The sequence below is a fragment of the Fukomys damarensis genome, unplaced genomic scaffold (assembly GCF_012274545.1).
Source record: "Fukomys damarensis isolate Sample0158 unplaced genomic scaffold, DMR_v1.0_HiC HiC_scaffold_24, whole genome shotgun sequence".
Taxonomy (NCBI): domain Eukaryota; kingdom Metazoa; phylum Chordata; class Mammalia; order Rodentia; family Bathyergidae; genus Fukomys; species Fukomys damarensis.
The window spans coordinates 51,569,994-51,573,183 of NW_022900936.1; positions in this window are offsets into that span (position 1 = coordinate 51,569,994).

A 3,190-nucleotide genomic window follows, 5' to 3' on the forward strand; every position below is an offset into this window, starting at 1 on the left:
AAAAAAAAAAAAAAAAAAAAAAGTGGGGGGATGCTGTATGAGAGACATATGGGTAGCACCTCATTTTCAATCTGAAATGCTCAGTCTTAGGTGTTCAAAGAATAAAATTAAAATTTTACTTCAACATATAAAAACAGAAAATATTATTATTTCAAATGTTTTGGACTTCAAGAGCTGTTATTTTTTAAAAGCCTATAAGAAGACCCGTAAGAAATGTATGATGTTATTTTTAAACTCTAAGGCAGTGGTTCTCAACATCTGGCATATAGTGGACCATGAGGGAAAACATATATTAAAATAATGCTGGGATACTATTTGCCTTTTCAGTTTTCCTGTGAAAATTGCATTACAAAACCAATGGTGGATAAAACTAGTGATACTTTAGCACAAACCAAAGCAGTGGCAACACGATTTACCAACAGTGACAGCACCACTAAAATCAACGGAAATGTCTGAGTGAGGATAAAGTAACTAAGGCAGATATTTTTCCCCTTAGGCCCAAAAGACTCATGTGCACCCCTTTACACAAAATGTATTTAGTCCATTTTTAAGAGTGATCAAAGTCCTAACAGTTTCAGCATTGCTAAAAAGTACTAGGTCAGTCTCTTCTGAGATTTAAGGCAAATTCTTTCCTATGAGTTCTCAGAAAAATCAAAAAGTTAAACACTCCCAATATACAAAGGAACAGGGTAAATATTCCCACCCCAAAAGAGAAAAGTCATGGAACAGGAAGAAATGGGACGAAGGCAAGACCAAAATACATTAAATCACACAGTTCCGAATCCAGCAACCTGGGCAAATTGTGGCGAGATGCTAACTCCAAAGGGCTTGGGCAGTGCCACTCTCACAGTGCTGCAGGTATTTGCAGCCCTCATGGCTTCTCTTTTAGGCCAGCTTTGCTTCTGCTTGCAGATTTCCTCAGGCAGTCCATGTTCCTGGCTCCTCCAGCTTTCTGGGGTTTTCACTGCGCTCCCGGGTTCACACTCATAGCTTTAACACTGAGCTCTCAGGAGCGCATCGCATGACCCCTCAGACTTTCTTCTGAAATCTGGGTAAAAGCCCCCCAACCATGCAATTCTTGCATTTTGTATACTTGTAAAACCAGCACCACATGAATGATGCCAGCATCTGTCCCCAGTTTGAGCAGTAGCTCAGCCTTTTTGCATCTTGCTGTCACGTACAGAGGACTCTGAGTGCAGAGACAATTCAGCAGGGCAAACTAAATCCTGGGGAATGGGTTCTTAATACCTAGGCTGCTGCCATTCTGAGGCATGGTATGCTGGGGGCTCTCTTCTCAGAGCAAAGTCTTCCACTTTTCCACCCTTGGATCCATGAAGGGTGGAGTCGCCTGCCCTCAAGTCACCCTTTTCATTGTCCATATACAAAGTACTTGGTTTCTTTTTTTTTAAGAGAAATTTTATTTTTTTAAATAATTAATTTTATTGGTACATTTACGGTATACAATGTAATGATGTTTATCATTGGAAATTTGCACCTTTACATAGTTCATCTTGGTTCTTATTTTTTCCCCGTTCCCCTGCCCTCCCTAATACTAATCTTTTTAGCAAGTTCTGGTCTACTTCTTTGCAGGATCCAACTTTAATGGAGCTTCCTTTCTGGCCAAATTCAGAAAATTTTTAATCATTCAGCTGTATCTTTTCCTCTTAACTTTCAAAGTAAAACTGGCTAGACAATCCCAACAGTATCCAAACCACAGCTGAATGTTTGGCTGCCTTAAAGTTTTCTCCACAAGATTAATCATTCCGCCACCCTGAATCTCAGCCTACCCACAAAGTCTCATGACTTTAAGTAAAATGCAGACTCAGGATCTTAAGTAAATTTTCTGCCAGAGCATAACATACATGGCTAGAGTTCAACTGCCACTAGAGTCCTTGTTTCCAACTGAAACCTCCTAACCTTGGTCTTTACTGTGTCTCTTTTTATTGCATTTTGGTCTTCTGAGCTTCGATTAGAATCTCCCACCAAACTCAGCTTACAACATTCTGGAATCACTTCACCAGCTAGCATCTCTAAACCTTTCCAAACTTCCTCCCAAGTATCACTTCTGAAGGTATCTAAACCACATGGTCACAACAATGACCCCACTTCTCTGGCACCAGTATCTATCTTACTTTCTCATCACTGAGACACAATACTCAACACCTACAATTTAAAGAGGAAAGATTTATTTTTGCTCACAATTTGTAGAAGTTTCAGTCCATAGTTGGCTGGCTCTAAGGCAGGCTGGCATGGCAGAGGAGAACTGCTCATAGTATAGCAGGCAAGAAGCAGAGAGAGAAAGCAAGGGAGGAGAGATACGCCCTTTCTGGTCATCCCCACCTCCCCCTTTGCCCAGTCTTCACCTCCACTTGATCTTAGCCAAAAGGCCAAGAAGCAATAAGCTTCACATCCAAGCATAACATTTAATGATAAACTCAACAGTGGACTAAAATCCACTGATGGATATGATGGACTCATGAGCCAATCATCTCCTAAAAACCCCACCTATGAGTGCATGAGGTTTGGAGAGACATATAGAAATAAACAATCCAGGAAAAAGAAGAAAAACAGTAAAAGCAAAAACACATTTCACTGTCAACAATGTTCTTTATGAAAGAGTAAACATTTTTAATATTAAACTTTACCTTCAAGCATATCTTAATATTATATATGATGCAATGTATACAAAAGCACTTTAGCTGTTTACCAAAGTCAAATGGTTGCCTACAGAACTTACAAACTGAGCTAGCCACATTTTCCCTGAATATCATTTTTTTTTTTAATTGAGTTTATTGGTACATTTAGGGATACAGTACAGTTACATTCATTGTTGGGATCATGTACCTTTACATGGCAAGTCTTGATTCTCATTTTTTCCCCTTACCTCTGCCCTCCCTTCACCCCCTCCTCCCCTCCCCATCTACAAACACTTTATTTTCATCTTTTCATTCTCTCACATTTTTTTCTTTTCCCTTTTTGTTCTTCCCCTACGTATCACACCTTCCCTACACCTTTAGCTCCTTTCCTCCCATTTCTAAATGTCAGTAATCTTATTAGAATCTTATGCATTGTTGCAGAATATTCACACCAGGGAAACTATTCGGTATTTACACATGTGGGACTTATTTATTTCACTTAGGAGTATATCTTCAATATGTATCCATTTTCCTATGAATGAATCTATTCTCTC